At 41.4% G+C, this 17,558-nt stretch overlaps 1 protein-coding gene across 1 annotated transcript in view; it reads left to right on the top strand.

Annotated features, from left to right (window-relative positions):
• Positions 1 to 363: 363 nt before the first annotated feature.
• Positions 364 to 17,558, top strand: part of SEMA3D (semaphorin 3D) — a 175,921-nt gene continuing 158,726 nt past the window's right edge. The window contains 1 exon segment of the mRNA XM_042469528.1: positions 364 to 715. The gene's annotated coding sequence lies outside the window, so the exon portion shown is untranslated.

Here is a 17,558-nt window from a genome sequence, read left to right as displayed (position 1 = left end):
GTTTCTATCAATGAAAGGGATAGCCAAAAAGACAAACAATTGAGTCCTAGATCAGATCAAGCCAGAAATCTCCCCAGAAGCTTCTTAGTCATGCTCAAAAGGGAGGACATCTGGACATGCTGGACAGCAAGTTAAATGGAGGATGTGTCCTGGAAAAGGAGGACGTCTGGCGTGCCAAAAAAGGAGGACGCTTGGACATTCTCCCTGGACAGAAGGAGCTTGAAATGGAGGGCATAGTCCTGAAAGAGGAGGGCTGCCTGACTACCCTGGTTTAGGAGGGAGGGAAAGCGCAAATTCTTTGTCTGGCTCAAGTGCTATGGAATTCTCCACCTCCCAGAATTCCATAGCCTTGAGCCAGAAAGAGTTAAAGCGGGGCCAAACCGGGTTATCCCTCCAGTGTGGATGCAGCCGAGGAACTCGATGCCGCTCCTCCTGCTCTGCTCTGATCTCCTCCTCCTCTTATAACCCCCCTCTCTCCGGAGGAGTCAGTCAGTGGCCATCCTGGGGCTGCTCCGGAGCAGTGAGGCGGAGGCGACCCACGTGGAAGCAATGCAGCTGGTGCCTGGCCAGGGACACTACTGACCCTTGGGAAAGAAGAAGGCTTTTCCCTGGCTCAACTTCCCCAAAGTCGGAGGAGGAGGAGGAGGAGAAGCAAGCAGACTGCAGTCCCTTTGGCAACTCAGCCTCCGAGAGGGAAGAAGGCGAAGGAGCGGAGGTAAGGCGCAAAGCGGAGGGAAGGAGGGTGGCCTGGCGGGGCTAGCCCCGGTCTGGGTCTCTCTGGACGGGGAGACCCCCCGAGTCTTGTGGCGCTGCCCTGCTAAGAGGGACACGGAGGAGAGCCTGCCATCCCAAGGAGCCTCTCCAGTCTCTCTCTAAAGGCAGCAGCGCCTCAAGACTTTTGGCGTCTCCCAAAATATTACACAACGTACACACACACACACATCCACCCACACACACATATATATGTGTTCATAGACACATTCATATACACACGTATACACACACACATATGTATATACACATACACACATATACATACACACAAACACACACATACATACACAAGTGCTCTCACACACACACATATATACTCACACGTATATACATGTGTGTATATATATACACACATACACACAGATATATACATATGTATACACACAGATATACACACATACATACACATGTACACACACACATATATACATATATACACCACCCACATGTACATATATATACACACACACAGACATATATATATACACACACATCCACCCACTGTACATATATATATATATACACACACAAACACACACATATATCCACCCACATATACATACACACACACACACACATATATCCCACATGCACATATACACATACACACATTCATACATGCATATACATACACACACACACACACACATATATATATACATATACACACACACACATATGCACACACATACAGACAGTGGTGTCACTAGGGTTGCTGTCACCCCCTTCCCCACATGGACCCGCTCTCATGCCGCACTGTACAGAATCCTTAGCCATGTTTTTTGTACTAACCAATGCTCATAAATCGTAAGATCAGTGAACGTAATGGCAACAGTTGTGACACAAACAACTTGCAAAAATGAAAACCACGCCTTTAAACTATACCATCATGCGCCTGGTCTAAATGTACTTATGTGTGCCTTGTTTCACGTGCTTCAAGTAAACATTTGGTAATGTGAGTTGTTTTTATAGATTATTATTATTATTATTATTATTATTATTATTATTATTATTATTATACCCAGCATGTTGTAGGAAATTCACTTCCACATTGTAAACCACTGAGGTCCCAGATACACCACCTTTTCAGCCTTTGAAAGGGATGCAGGTAAACCCCATAGCCCATTCCTGTCAAAGGGCATATGTTTGGGGAGCACTGGTGTCACCTGGTGCCTCACACACCTTCTAGAGATGTCCCTGTATATGCGAGTGGGTTTGTATATATATTTTCAATAGCAACTAAGCTGTGGTTGGGAGTATTCAAACTAAGCAATAGTAGGTTCCCCACTGAATGACAATTTGCCCCTCCAACTTTCTGGCAGTGTGATCCTGACTTTGGTAGCGGAGTTAAATCTTTGGACTGAACCCAAAGGCAGTCCTGATCCGTTCCATGGAGGCTGCCTATCTGGCAAGTGCATCCATATATAGGATCACAACCGTGTTTCTTGCAGTCAAATGGAAGCACCTGAAGGGGTCCTGGAAAATCCAGGGCTGTGATCCCTGAGTGGAAGCCCCACTGGATACAGGGGGACTTTCTTCTGAGTAAACCTACTGAGGGGTTATGTGTAAAATGCCTATGTGCAGGAAGAGATTGGTTGATGGCCATAGAATAGACCTTACATTGTAAGCTTTCATCGTCTCCTTGGGGTACCTGACAGTTTGAACTTTAGCAGAAGAACTGACACCCGCTTGGCTTTAATAGGCTGATCCCAATGAAGAGACATTAGTCACTTATTCTCCAGTTTAGACTGAATTAGGGGTTATCTTATTTCTCTGTCTCTTAGCTTTGGCAGGGCACTGATTTTGGTACATTGTATAATTTTTGTTTATGTGGAAAGAAACATGTGTGGAATGTTTGGACACAGCACACTTGTTTGGAAGTAAATCCTTCTGATCTGAGTAGCAGATTGATCAAACGCAGAAGAGCCTCCGGCTCTGTATGCGGCAGCAACCTTAAAAGCACACTTGTTAGAACAGTTTTAGTCCCCTCCTGTTGAAAATAGTAGGGGGCATTTCTCAGCAAATATTCTTATGGATATGCCAGGCATTGGAAGTGCTAAAGGTTTTAGAGTAATGCTTGTGCAAGACTGACTGTGATATAGAACAGCCAAATCAATGATGCCATGATCATAGTGTTTTGTGGGTTTTGCGGAGCTATGTGGCCATGTTCTGGAAGAGTTTATTTCTGACGCTTTGACAGCATCTGTGGCTGGCATCTTTGTCCCCTGGAGATGCCAGCCACAGATGCTCTTGACGCGTCAGGAATAAACTCTTCTAGAAAGTGGCCACATAGGCCAAAAAACCCACAAAATAGCCTATGGATGCCGGCTGTGAAAGCCTTCAGTACCATGATCAATTGGTAGTGCTGTAGGATATTGCAGTAGGGTACAAGCCTATGTTTAATGTGGCATCAATGTTGCTTGGACAGTGAGGCTATTATTGACAATCTTTGTGAGACTTGCCTGTTGCACATTCTTCACTGAACTACAGCAGTATGAAAAATGGCTGTGGTTAGGGGCCAGTCATTTGAAGATTTTCTGTGGCTTTGGTGATCGCATCATTATCAGTAGCATCCACAATTGGGGAACTTTTAATAGAATCATGGAATCATGGAGTTGGAAGAGACCACAAGGGCCATCCAGTCCAACCCCCTGCCCTGCAGGAAATCTCAATCAAAGCATCCCTGACAGATGGCCATCCAGCCTCTGTTTAAAGACCTCTAAGGAAGGAGACTCCACTACATTCCAAGGGAGTGTGTTCCGCTGTCGAACAGCCCTTACTGTCAGGAATTTCCTCCTAATGTTGAGGTGGAATCTCTTTTCCTGTCGCTTGCATCTATTGCTCCATGTCCTAGTCTCTGGAGCAGCAGAAAACAATCTAGCTGCCTCTCCAATGAGACATCCCTTCAAGTATTTAAACAGGGCTATCATATCACCTCTTAACCTTCTCTTCTCCAGGCTAAACATCCCCAGCTCCCTAAGTCGAACTGAAGCTCTCTTTCTTCATTTCTTGGGGAGCACAGATTCCATGCGCCTTCTGCCTCCACACACTACTAAGAGTAAAGTTGTCCATTTATATCAGCAGAGGCACTGCAACTAGCTCCTATCTCCTAGGATGCAATCTGACCTGAGCAGCAATCATTCAATGACAGCAGAGGATGCAAGGCTAAACATCCTTTCTTTGCAAAGAGGAGGGGGGGGGAGTCTTTCACCAGGGAGAAAGCTGGTTTCCGAAAGAACTGAACTTGGAAACCTTACCTTTTATGGACTACATCTCCCAGAGTCTCCTGGTTATTGCCCATGCAGCCCAGAGAATAGTGGGAAATATAGTCAAAAAAGGGTCACTTTTCCAACTCCAGTACAATTAGGATACATCTTATGATGCTCACAGGTAAGATTGTTTCTGTAAAATGTGGGTTGTTCTAGTCTTCATCCATGTCTGCCTCTTTCTTTTCAAGATTAGCAACAAATAATTTAATATATTAATAAATTTTCTCCATGAAAAGGAGATTTAAAAATTCAGAAGCAATTTTTTCTTGATCTATGTTCCAACTTTGTAAATGGGAATGCCAAATTTCTCTGTGGTATTGAGATCACTTCCTCTCAGCAAGCCTTTCTCTTGTATAAATGATTGGAAATCTACTATAAAGTATTTGTGTAAGTGATTGGAAATCTGCTAAAAAGTATTTGATGAATGACGTCCAATGTACTGGATATATAGCTATTAAAGTAGAAAAGAATTTAGAGAGGGAGGATTTGAATTTGAGGCAAGGAGGCTGTGCAAAGGGGAAAATGCCAAATAATCTTTCACTTTAAGAACTCAATTTTGACCTGACAGAATGCTTTGGCTCACCATGTCACAGTTTCCTTCCTTTCATGGTTTCATTCTGTGGATATGACAGACATTTAGCCAGGAAATTTATTTAAGGGTCTCCCTACCTGGAAGGGATTGAAAGGTTCAGAATGTAGGCTATTTACGTTTTAGCACTACAACTTCCAGATTCCTCCAGTCAGCATTGCTACTGGGGATCCTGGTGGTTAAAGTCCAAAATGCCGTTGTCTGGTGCATCCCCTGCTTCAATCCATTGGGAGAGGCAGGGAAACACAAATAAATAATAATAATAATTATTATTATTATTATTATTATTATTATCCTTCCATTTTCATCTGCTCTTCCTGTAATAATAAGGAGGTGCTATCTGAATGCAGATTTCTTGTATATTAGATGCAGACTTGCCTGACTCTGGGTGTCAAAACTCTTCCCTCTTGACCATAAGGAGATTCTTATTCACTCAAAATGGATTGGAAGCCAATGACTACCTTTTCCTGATAAGTGAGTCAAGCAGTTTATCCCTTTTGTAAATCCATAGCATTCATAAGTCCATTCTCTGGCAGTGAAAATGGTCATCCTCTGAATATCACAGTTACCCCATGAATGTTTGGAATGCTTTTGAGAGGCTCCTTGGTTTAGGTTGTTTAGCAGCAAAAACTGTTTTGTTTCTTTTCTGTTTATCTGCCTGATTTCCTTCTTCCCCAATATTTATTCTGCATCCCTTTCTCTTACTTTGTACTAGTTAATAGTCAAAAGATCTTTTCACCTGCATGCTTTTTAAAGACTATGTTGCTCAGATCAGTGTTACTTAAAGTGGTGCTACCTAGACTAGTGGTGGTCTGTGTGTAATTGACCATCAGTGTACAGTGCATTTCAGGAAACGTTGCAGATATTATAATAATGTAGCACAGATATGAAACCAATTCTTGGTATATGGGAGGAAATGGTTTGTCCATCCCATCAGATAGCTTGGTGGTACTGATAGCTTGAAGCACTGTTTTAGATTAAAGCGAAGTACAGCCTAAAGAGGTGAGAGAATGTGAGCTGGTGAATGCTCTCCTATTAATTTAGAGCTGACTTGAATTCCAGGTGTGGTCCTTCCTTCCTAAAAGGCTATTGACTGTTTCCTATTTAGTGGGGGCTTAATAGTGCCTTAAGGTATTAGCAGATGGCTTTGTGGTTCAACAGCTGTCTGGAACTCCTCTTCATCATCCTTCCCTGTTCCCCTAAAACAGTGGGTCAAAAATTGTCATTTTGTGACACTTTGCCAACTGAAGCCGGAAAAACAATCAAGTAATGGAATGAGCCATCAAGACTGTTACCAACTAGTGGTGTCCCTGTGGCTGATGTCACCCAGTGTGGGGTGGCATTGGGGGGAGACTGTGGGGTGGGGGTGAACTGTCCTGGTATGTCCCCCCTCCCTCTTCCTTGCTTGCCTGCCCTCTGGCTGACCCACTGCCCCCAGCAGTAGTGCTGCAGCCTCTGGATGGTTGTTCAGGTGGGGGGGGGGGGGATTGGTGCAGCTACTCAGTGGAGCAGATATGCTGGATGGACCCCAAGGCATGCCTGCTGCTATGGGGAGTGCTGCGGCATCTGGAGATTTGGGATCTGGTGTGGCTGCTTGAGGGAGCAATCGTGCTGGGCCTCAAACAAAAAACAGCCCCCCCAGCATTGCCTGCAATGGGGGGATGATGCTGAGGCCTCCAGATGGCCATTTGCCGGCACATGAAAAGGGATGTCACACGGGATGCTAGCCCCATTGGGTGTACACCACCCCAGGTGTCACTCAGTGCAGCCCATACCCCACTAATGATGCTGTGGGAAAGGAGAGATTCTAAATGAGTTACTGTGAGGAGTTACTGTGAGGAAGGAGAGCTTTGAAATGTGTTACAGTGGGGAGTTACTGTGGGGTGAGAGAGCTTTGGAATGAGTTACTGTGGGGAGTTACTGTAAGGAGGGAGAGCTTTGGGATGAGTTACTGTGGGGAGTTACTGTGAGGGGGGAGATCTTTGGGATGAGTTACTGTGGGGAGTTACTGTGAGGAGGGAGATCTTTGGGATGAGTTACTGTGGGGAGTTACTGTGAGGAGGGAGAGCTTTGGAATGAGTTACTGTGGGGAGTTACTGTGAGGGGGGAGATCTTTGGGATGAGTTACTGTGGGGAGTTACTGTGAGGAGGGAGATCTTTGGGATGAGTTACTGTGGGGAGTTACTGTGAGGCGGGAAGAGCTTTGGAATGAGTTACACAATAGATTACTTTTAAAAAATATATTTCCCAAGCTCTGTTTTTAATCCACAGATTTCACCAGCTCCCTAAATCTCCGATATATACTTAACAATATTGATGAAGAATGAATCAAGCAAAGCAACCCATATTGTTTCCTTTCCATCTTCATTTAACATTTTTAGTTTTGCAATAGAAAATTATTTCAAATCTTTCAACAGTTTCAAATATGTTTACATATTCAGGGTCCATTTATCACAGCAATGTTGAAAGGATCAAAATTCATAATGCGATATTTTTTTCTTACACAGAGTTCATCTGGCTGAGTGTGTGTAGATCAAGAACTTGCTATACAGTGAACTTAAAACAGCTCTAATAAAAGAGCATTTTACCATATCTTTGAATGTCCCCCATTAGATTTGTATACTTTATTTTCTGAATGAACATATACGTGCACACACATGCGCTCGCGCACACTCACACATACTATTGCATTCAAAAAGCAGTTAATCCTTTTTGCTTCTTTTGTGGCTTGCATGCGGTGAAAGAAAAGCATAGCGGCAGTCTCTGAAATATTAATAACACTTTAAATGCCTGAGAACCATTGATTTTGATGGAGTTGGATATTTTATAGAGCAAAGCTTGACATGTCTACTGAGAAATAAGCACCATTGTGTTCAGTGTAATGTACTCACAAGTAATTTTGTATAGAAAGGCTGCCAACAATCCAGCCCTATACATGTCAGCTTAGAAGTATTGTTCCTTTCACTGGGGTATCATCTTAGCTGCAAAAATAATGCAGTTTGTCACCACTTTAACTGTCATGGCTCCATCCTATGGAATCCTGCGGTTTGCAGTTTGTTGTGACAACAGAGCTCTCTGACAGGGAGGGCTAACTGTCTCACAAAGCTACAACTCCCAGAATTCCATAGCAGTGCACTATGCCAATTAAAATGATGTCATTAGAATCATATTCTTTAGGAGAAGGTGCTAGAAAATATGCTTCAGTTTGCAGCTTGTACCTTGATCAGTTGTCACTGGTTTCATATATGCCCTCAAGAAGGACCCCATTCAATAGATTCCTGTTCTTCATAGCTCCAGGAGGTTATTTCTAGGCAGTAAGGATGCAGGAAGGGGATCATCATTATTTCGTTTGGTCTGTGTCTTTCTTTGCTTTTTATTATGTGATGTGTCTCCATTAGAATTATCCCACCTGGAAAGACCCTGCCTGGGGATACAACCACTCAGATGAACAAAGGACTGTTCAAAAGCAATGCAGCTCCTGCAGTCTGCCAGGTACAAAGCCAGCTGGCCAGTTGTCTTCTGGCTTGATCTTCCCAGGCGGAATGCAGCAGCAGTAGGTGTTGCTAAGTGGAAACATACAAATAGTGTAAATGTGTTACTCATTTGCTTCTTTGTTTTCATGGAATTGCTTGGGCTGTGGATGAGCCACACAAAAGAAAGAAGGAAAGGAACAAGCCTCAGAATACAGATGCCCACAACACACTGGAAATGCAAATAGCAGTGACTCACTTTAACACATATAAAAGGAACATTTAACTTGGTTAATTTGACCTTTTAAACAGTACTGCATCTTAGACTGTGCTGCACCCCTGACATCTTTGTCTGGATTTCTCATATCCTCTAAACTTAACAGTGACAATGCTTATAACAGTTCTGAAAAAAGAACTCTTTCTAATTCTGTTCTTCCCTCTCCTGTCCCCCTTTTTTTCTGTTTTTCTTGCCACATTCACCTGTGTTTAAAATACAATTATTCTTGCTCTCCTAATGTCCCAACAATCCTCCAGGCAGGTGTCTTGTAAGTGGATCACACCTGCCCTCTACCACTCAGGATGATGTTATTTGTAGTCCAATTGGTTTAGGGACACTAGGTTTAAGGAAGGCCGAATTAAATATTCATATCCTCTTTCCTTTCCCTCTTCAACAGACTTTTCTCCAGTCTTAGCAAAAGAATGGAAGATTCCATTCTTTAGATTTTTCAACTACATATTTTTAAAAAAATCATCTTTACAAAATCCTCTCTGCGCTTATCTAATTTCGATCTTTCCAGTGTTCCTGTGGATTGGAATTTAGCCATCTCTTGAATATTTTCTTGTCTTGTGATACCATTTGTGGCAATTTAAATAGAACAAAACTGTCCTCTAAACATGCATTGTAACAGAAAATGTGTTTTACCTTTGAGATGACCCCCCCCCCCCAATAATTTTCATGTAGATATAGAACTGGATAGTGGATAAAAAGATAGGTAAGGCAACTCAGTTTTTTGTGATCTTACCAACACTCTTGGCTTCTGTTCAGATTTCTCTGATCTTTTGCCTGAAATGGAATCCATATGTTACTTCTTGTTCAGTTTTGGTTTTGGTGCAATATCAATTGCATGTTTGCATTTAATCTAGGAAAGACAAAGAAAGTTCAGCATCCAAAGAATTCAACTATCCTATTTAGTTCCAATTTGCTTGTGGCTAGCATAAAGACTGTTGTGATTACCAGGTGTCCTGAAGTTTGGAAATTTCTCATTATGGGTGAGATGGGATGATTTAGTGCCCTTGGAAGGCTGGATCAGGGCCACAGCATGAGGTTGCTGCAGTCCTGATCCAGTGTAAAAAAGGGTGGCTATGCGCCACGTCTTTGGGGTGATATGTAGAGCCCCTTACATCCTATAGTTTGAATAGTAATCTACTGAAAAATTAGCCACGCCTTCAAGTCAAGGGGTGAAACAGAGTCTTGATTCTGTATTGGAATATGCTAAATGAAAATGGGCTAACTATTGTCCATTCAGAGGTTAGGATTTGTTTTGAAGGATATTTCCATTCCTGACAGTCTATAATATTTTTTCACATGTCAAATTGGAACAAGTGCTTTCCCCTTTCTTTTTCTAATAGTAGATGTCATGTGATGTGAGCTAAAATGTCCCAATGCAAACTTCACATCACTCGCAAATAATATTGCTATATATGCAGAAAACTCTGTAATTTTTTATATCTTTGTAAGATATAAAAAGTTAGGGACTATTAAGTTTTATTTATTTTTTTTAAAGTCCTTATGCTTGATATGATCGTTTTCCATGTATAGGTTTTGGTTTGTCATTCTGAGCTTTCCAACCTATGTTCTTCTACCCGGAATTTGATAGGCTAACAAGGAATAATGTTCAAATGTGATCATAAATTTGAAATAGTGTAGTTCAGCATTCAGTTGAACCACATAGTTCTACAGATGGCATATTTTGGCTCCTAACCCAAAATCTTCTAAAGCATTTGATAATAGTCCTTTTTAGCTTTGTTCTTTCATCATAAAGGCTGGCTCTTTTTGATTGTCACATATTTCATCTTCAAGAAACCCTATCACCATCAATTAGTTGGCTGGAAAAAGTTCTGTTCATCTCTTCTAGCATGGATAGGTATCCTCTTTCAGTCCAAGAGCCAAATTAAATTTTAAAGACTTTCTTGGGAGAGACATTCCAATGATGGGCAAAAGGGAACAATAGTACTAACATACTTTAGCTTAAATGTCTTTCTAACAGTTAATATTCTAGAATGGGAAACAGCTCATATGAAAGCTGGGAAACTATCAAATGATGGTGTCATGGAGAAAGGGGCCTGGCCTTCTGGGGTAACATGAGAGAAATTGATGATTGGGACCTCAGGAAAGCTGCATTAGGTTCCAGGAGATTTCCTACTGTTGCTCCACAGAATCCTTCTCTGTTCTAGAGAATTGAGAGACATGCTTGATGACATATATTCAGTCCACATAACAAAGTTCATCAAACAGCAAACATGTCATTGAATATAAAGACTTGTATTTTGTGAATTCTAACTGTGTTTTCTAAACTGTTATCAGATGCCTTCAAGAGTCAGTGGTATAGTGATTTGAGCACAGGACTAGAACATTGGAGACCAGATTTTGCATTCAGCCATGGGAACCCACTGGGTGACTTGGGAAGGTGAAGGCAAACCCCCTCAGAACCAATCTTGCCAGGAAAACGCCATGATGGGGTTGCCTTAGGCTTGCCATAAGTTGGAAACAACTTGAAGGCACATAGAAATAAGCTGCCTTGAGTCCTAAATTGGGAAAAAAGATGGGATACAAATATATATATATAACCGAACAACAACAAAAGAGAACTGTGTCTTAGAGGGCTTGCAGGGCTCCCCTGCTGGGCACACATTTCATGCATGTTTGGTGGGTATAGTTTGTTACAGGGACTCTTTAAGTTGCCATTATTAACTTTCTAAATGAGGGATTCCTGGACAATCTAGAAGTTTGTGAACCTATATGTTTTCCTGTTTCGTGAATATATAGCTCTTCCATCTGTGTACATGTATATATGCCCAATCTTTAAAACAGCAAGCTCTTAAACTATTTCCATCCCACTTGGTAAATGCATGAGCATTACTTCAGGAAGCATATGTTGCCAAAATGACTGGGCCTTGAGAAAGAATATTTATTTATTGGTTCACTGGAGACATTGGGTAAAGAGAAAGGATAGATTGTAATTTATACAAAAGAAGGGAAATAGTTACATTTTCTGGGATATTTAAACTGAGATATTTTTCTTCTTTTAGTTTGTGCAACCTGTATATTGACTCTTAAATTAGAACTGTCTGCTCTGGCTGGGTTTTTTTCCCAACTGTTTGTCTGGCTTTTTTATATATAAAAAGAGCCAGCATGGCATAGTGGTTTGAGTGTTAGACTATGACACTGGAGAAATATGTTTGAATTCCTTCTTGGGCATAGAAACCCATTGGGTGACCTTCAGCAATCCACACTCTCTCAACCTCAGAAGGGAACAAAGGCAAACCCTTCTGAACAAATATTGCCAAGAACACTATGGGCCAAAACAATTGGCTCTAAAGGGGTGGTGTGCCATGCCCCCCCAATTTGGCTATTTGCTGATTCAAAGGCAAAAAGTCGCCCTTTCAGCCACTTTTGCAGCTTTGTGGCACTCCTGCGACATGCAGTGTATAGATACTGCACCTCCAGAGTGTTGCAGTGCTGCCCGCCATCTGTTTGTGTGGGTGGTGTGATGTTTGCTTGGGGGCAGTGTCAGGGCATACATCATCGAAATGCCATGCCACCATGCCACGCCAAGCAGGTGCCAAACAGAGATTTATTTCTGAATTACTGCTTTGAATATGCTTTTTTTCATAGTAGATGTGGTTAAATATTCTAGCTTCGACTTTTGCAAGTATTCTGTGTGTCTTTCTAGAATGGCACACTTGCTTTAGGTATTAAAAGAATATCCTCTTAGAAATTTGTTTCCAGAAAAATTCAGTACTTTTTTTTTGTGATGGGTGTTTATATACAAGCCTTCCTTCTGGCCCCAGTACCATCACTAGGGGGTGTAGAGGGTGTGGACTGCACTGGGTGACACCACAGAAGGAGGTGACACCCAGTGAGCACCCCACCTCCCTGCTGTGTACCATGGGATGCAGCAGGGAGGGAGAAAGCCCAGCACCTCCCCCCAGTCCCTGCCACCCAAGACTTTGCTTCCAAGTAGAGCCTTGCATGACAGGGAAGGAGAAGGCCTGGTACCCCCTAGTCCCTTCCTTGAAATACTTTACTTCCAAGTAGATCCTTACACAACAGGGAGAGAGACAGCATGGTACCCCCGACTCCCTGCCTCACAAGGCTTTACTTCCAAGTAGAGCCTTGTACGATAGAGATGGGGCGCTGGGCCTAAATCCTCACTGCTGTTTGAGTTGGGAGTGCACTTTTGGGTCTACCCCAAAGCAGTTGAAGCCCCACCCCCCCACACTGTGTGACACCGTGGTGTGGGATGCTGCTGTCCAGCCCACGTTATTTCATGTAAGGATTGTCAGATCTCTAGACTGGCCCCGAGTCTACAGTTTTCATGGACCATCTCTAGGTGGGAGATAATGGTACAAATTCTCCAATTTTGGTAGGCCCAGCTCCAGATAAGAAGAAAATGCTATGTGCAAATCTCTAGCTATATCTAGGAGAGCAGTAGCTTGCTACAATTTCCAAAGCTTCATCAATTTGTTAAAGTTTGGGAAGAGGTGTGTGTCCTCTTTGTACTTAGTTATTTTCCTCCTTGCTGTTGTGGTGCTTGGGCTAATCCTCCTCTCTGTTCAGCATCCAGTTTCTGGCTAGAATCTAAGTAGGCTGGATTAAATGTTTCTTATGCTATCTACCTTAGAATGGAATAATTTCTCCCTTTCCCCTTTCTTTGGGAACAGCCAATTTAGCTAAGTGATGTTCACAATGTAGTAACATTTTGTTACATTGTATGTAAAATACACTCCCAACGTATTGGTGAAAACTGATTTGTGTATAACATGCCCTTGAATTTGTATCTGAAATTGTTTTTAACAATTATTAATAATTGTATTTTGCAATTATTATTTTATCAAGTTATATTGAATACTGGTCAATGACCAAATAAATCTTACTACTGCCACTACTACTACTACTACTACTACTACTACTACTACTACTACTAAGATTTCTGTCTTATATTCCAGAGAAGGAAACTATATTTTTCCCTGTGTGTATGTGTGTATATTTAAATGGCAAGCTGAGAACAACTGCGGTTGGTATTTAATGCATCACACTTGATGACATCACCAGAGGCCATCCTTAGGTGTCAGGTTTTGGCCTCAAAACCTCAGGCCCTAGAAAGCTCGTGGTGACAAGAAAATATTTGGCAAGACCTTGTGGGCTAAATCTGTTGTTATGTGGGCTGATTTCTGATATTTTTTAATGGGAGTTTTTGTTTGCCCTACTTACTCCCCAAATCTGCTTTTATGCCATTATACAATCTTGCAGAATGTCGAATACAGTATACCGTTGGATACAACCTTGCAGATTGTTGAGTACAAAGAAAAGTTGCATTTTTTGTTTGGCTGCTTAGCTTTATCTGTTATAAATGTAGTTGTCTAAGGTCCCATAATAAAATGGGAGAAAATACTTTTATTGCTCCTGTAGATCTTTATCCTCAAGATGTTTCAATTATTGCAGTCTCTCTTTTTTTATGGCTCTTTGGAATAGTCTGTAAAATAAATGCATGGAAGCTTTTGTTTTCCCCCAGTACTTTGATCTAAAAACAGGTAACTATCTACACCTAAATAATTCAAAGAAAAAGTTTTAGCTATGCTTTAGATGCATACCTTTTTCTTGGCTCTTATAACAATGTATTGAAAGGGACTGGAGTTGATAAAATTTGCTTTTGTGCCCAGAAAAAATGCTGTTCTCAACTGCAGATGTGGCACTCAGACAAAACTAGCAACTTTGACTCTGGAAAATAGCACCAGCAGCAAGTCTAACTTAATTATCACCTGGTCAGTCTATCCTCTTTTTCAAAGGGGAGCCCATATTGATTAACCTTCTTTTGTTCCTGGCTGCCAGGGCCATCCCTTCATCCATTTGTACATATGTTGGTCTAAGAAGAGACTTTGAGATGTTGTGTTGTGGTGATGGCTCTGGTCCTTCCCCAAGGAACAAATTTAAAATGTAGCATACCTTGGAGTATGCCTTGTTTTCTGTACTGTTGGACACACACAATTAATTTCTAGGGGAAATTGTCTGGAGATTTGAGTTTGGTGTTAATATCATTTTGATGACACTCAAATATCTCTCCTTTCCAGCAAAATCCAAGGAAGCTCTTTTAGTTCTAAATTATTATGTATGTCACATCAGAACTGGATGAGGGTGAATAAATTGAAGCTTCATCCAGACAAGACAGTCTATCCTCTTGTGTTCCATCAGTTGAAAGCGAGTTCAGGGGACAGAGATTCAACTTGTGCTAGATAAACTGCACTCCCTCTGAAAACTCAGGTTTGCAGTTTGAGTGTTCTCTTGGATTTAGCCTGGAAGCCTGGTGGTAGCTAGAAGTGTACTGGTGCACCTACAGCCAGTGTGCAAATTTCATCAATTCTCAAAGAAGTTGGACCTGGCTACCATGACACCTTATTTCACAGTTGAGGTGTATTTGGCCCTGCAGATGTTATTGGGCTGCAACTACTATCAATTTTAGCCAGCACAGCCAGTTGTGAGAAATACTGGTAGCTTCAGCAATCCAGCAATCTCATGAGGGTAATACTTTGCCCCTTCTGGTATGAGTTACACCTTGTTTTGAGTTATGCAGTGTACCTGTATGTCTCTTTCAAAAGTGTCTGGAAACTTAGCTGATCCAAAATGCTAGACCAGATGATTGGATGGGACTAGTTTTAGAGAGTCTCTGATGCCATTGCAGAGGTAGCATCAGCAGCTACTGGTCTGCTATCTGGGTATAATTCAGAACACTGGTTATGATGTACAAGGCCCTATGGAGAATAAGCTATTTGAAGATGAGTCTTTTTCCATACAAGCTTGTCAGTTTTTAAGATCTGTAGGGGAGGATCTTTCTTCAGTTCAGCCAGCATTGGAGGAATGTTTGGTGGAGATGTGAAAGGGATCCTTTTCTTTTACTACCCCAAGGCTCTGGAACTCTCTGCCAAAGGAGAATAGGAAGCAGCACTCCCTACAGAAGAAAGGGTGTTTTTTTCCTAACATATTTCTGTAAGTAAGTAAAAGCATTTCATTCACATCGGTATTTAGCATTTAATCTTTGTTGCTTTTGAAGGCATTGTAACTGCTTGACAGTTGTTTCTTTTTATTGATGTTCTTCACTGTGTTTTATTTGTATTTCTTTTTTGTTTGATCTTTATTGCTAGCTGCCTTGAGTGGTATTTTTGGTAGAAAGACAGCCTAATAAAGTAATGAATCGAAATATTAGCATGTAAATGTCAACAACCCATGTATTTGGAAATGTATACAAATGTGCCCCCCATGTCTTGCATATAAGCAGTAAATACTTGCTGATAAACACACTGAGATGTGTGAGACGTTCACCAGTATAATCTCTGAACTTTTAGAGATTCATGTCAATAGCAAATTTTTAAAAAAATTAACAGAGATAGTTAATGACTACAAAATGGGACATTTACAGAAAGTATCTTATTTTGAGTTTTGTGGATTTTTCTCCTTTCACAACAATTTGGAGAATCTGGGTTACTTCACAGAATAAATTACATATATTTAGAAAGAAAGTAAAAACAGTATCTGGTGGAGGCTGGGATCCTTTGAACTATTGGTAGAAACAGTCAAAATATTGTGAGTGCAGTAGCCGTCAAAAAGCAAGACTTGGAAAGGTCGGTTGCTTGGAACTGAAAAAAATTAGGGCGCAAGAAGAAGCAGCCAGAAGCCACTCCTAGCCTGATCACTCAGGGCTGTGGCGAACACATGCCACAGCCCTGAGAACACCTCCTGACACAGTCCCAAATGGACTGTAGAAAGGAATGGGAACGATCTGTTATTTTAAATCTGATTTTGGGCCTCCTTAGGTGGCCCTGGCATGGCCCTGGTGAAGCTTCCTTGTGCTCCAGGGTTTGCATCATCTAAACGCCACACCCTCAGAGCAGCTGGAAGCTGTCCCTGTCTGCCCATCTGTTTTGGGCCTGTGTCTGCCTACTTTCAGCACCACTGCATGAGCCTGGAGAAAGGACATCTGTACTGTACGAATGGGATCCTGTATTTGAAATGTCATTTGCTGCCCCCCTTCATGTATTTGCATTTACCTTGGTAGGTAGGTAGTACCAACTGAATCACTGAATTTTTTTTGGGGGGGTGGGGGTATCATGATCGCCTCTAAATATCCTCTTGTACATTCTTTTCTTCAAGAGACATGCTTTCTATTATCATTCCATTTAAACACTAGGATCTCCCCTTGATTTGAAAATATGTTATTCCCTTCCTTGTTGAAAACAGTTACTCTTGTTTCTTGGAAGTGGAACAAGCACAGCTTTCACATTGGCTTCTGGCAAGACTTGTTTGGAAGTTTTCTATGATCAAGGCTACAAATGAAACCCAAAGCTGTGTGTACTGTAGCATAAGAGATAAGAGCTTGGGTCATATTGATTACAGGACAAGATAGGATGAGCCTGTCTGCAAATGTGAGCTCTTTGGGCAGCCTAAGAGACAAATATGCCTCAAGGACATAATTTCTTTTGGCTTTTTCTTTCAGTGTTTCAACACTGAATTTAAGGTAAAGAGTCTGGAATGGAAATAATAGCTATGTAAGAAAGGGCCAGCCATGCTGGGCAAGGCATTTTATTGTTTGGTTATTTCCATATATATGCTATTGAGATTCTACTTTTTGTGATCTCAGCAAATGACCAATAGTAATTGGGGAAAGAAACCCTTCATAGCTTCAAGGGTTTGTATGCTATCACTAAAATGCTATAACAAGATCCTTTGAATGAAGAGGGTTTCTGCTTCTGGATGTCCTGGCTCTAGAATAAAAGCAGAGCAAATGATAGACTGTTTTATTGCCTAACCACATTATCATACTCCACCAGGAATCTTCCCATGGGTTTAAAATCTTTTTTGGATTGGGCTTTTATATATGTAGCCAAAGTCAAAGGCCTGCTGGACTAGTATGTTAATTCTTTTCAGGAGAGCTTATAAAATCAAAGAATCATGGAGCTAGGGATGATTTAATTTCAAGACTGATTTATGACAGTGGGCTAATGTAAATTGGAACTTACATTGTTTCCATTTAACCAATAAAAAAGAAAAGAAAAGAACACAAATAGTTCTGTAGTTTTAGATTATAAAAAGCATGGGGTTCTCCAGCTCAGTAAATCATGATACAGTGCAAAATTAATAGAAGCATGAGTTATAAAAGAGAAGATTCACAGTACATTGCAACA

Source organism: Sceloporus undulatus, chromosome 5 (assembly GCF_019175285.1).
Source record: "Sceloporus undulatus isolate JIND9_A2432 ecotype Alabama chromosome 5, SceUnd_v1.1, whole genome shotgun sequence".
In the NCBI taxonomy this organism is placed as follows: Eukaryota; Metazoa; Chordata; class Lepidosauria; order Squamata; family Phrynosomatidae; genus Sceloporus; species Sceloporus undulatus.
The sequence above is the reverse complement of the archived record's forward strand: the minus strand, read 5'-3'. Positions and strand labels throughout refer to the sequence as shown.